Raw genomic sequence first — 873 nt, 5'->3', positions numbered from 1 at the left:
ATTCCTGTAAGCTGTTAATACATGGGCAGATACGAGAGGAGTGTGGTCACAAAAACGGCTCTAACTCTTGTTTTATGAAAACTTTACGCAGAAAAATTATATGACAACTGGCCGTTAAAACTACCCTATCATTACGCCGACCTTCATCTAGTTGCTCAAACCGGTTCACAATAAATAAGTTCATACCTTTGTTCGAAATTGTGTGCTACTCCTGTGTCGATCATGTCTAAATAAACAGCGTCCCATGTCATCCATATTAACAAGGTAGAATTGCTTACGATTTCTGCGTTGAAAACACCATTAACGCCTGTTTTTATAAAACTTCGTACGTTAATTTTCGATTACGGGTGAATTTAACGTGATTGCTTATTTTTTCTGCGTCCGCAAAGCCCAGTAGTAAAAAAAAAGAAGAAATACTTGTTTCCCTGTGTCACAGGTATCTACGCACGCGGAGGATGAATAAGGACGCTCGTTGGAGCATGACAAAATCCAAAACGTTTAGAGCACTCAGTATAATACACACTAAAAAACACAACACTTTAAGAACACTTTACGAATTTACCCATAGACAAGACTGAGGCTGCCTGAACGACTACGTTATTTCATAGGCTGCGACTCAATGCGGCGTTCACTAATACCTACTTATATCGCATAAGCCAAAGTCCAAGACCATATTGCGACACCTGTGGCGCCCCCGAAACCATCGCGCATGTCCTCCTAGAGTGCTCCGCCTACACTGACACAAGGAGCCGGTTAAAGCAGAACACTAACATGTCTTCACCGTAGACCAATTACAATGAGCCTTATAATTGGACCATGGAACTCTCCATCGTCTCAGCAGAACGTCCAGGATGCATTATTTGGCTATCTTGA

Source organism: Haemaphysalis longicornis, unplaced genomic scaffold (genome assembly GCF_048455015.1).
Source record: "Haemaphysalis longicornis isolate Haplotype H1 unplaced genomic scaffold, Haemaphysalis longicornis Haplotype H1 scaffold_2, whole genome shotgun sequence".
Taxonomy (NCBI): Eukaryota; Metazoa; Arthropoda; class Arachnida; order Ixodida; family Ixodidae; genus Haemaphysalis; species Haemaphysalis longicornis.
Note: the sequence above shows the minus strand (reverse complement) of the source record.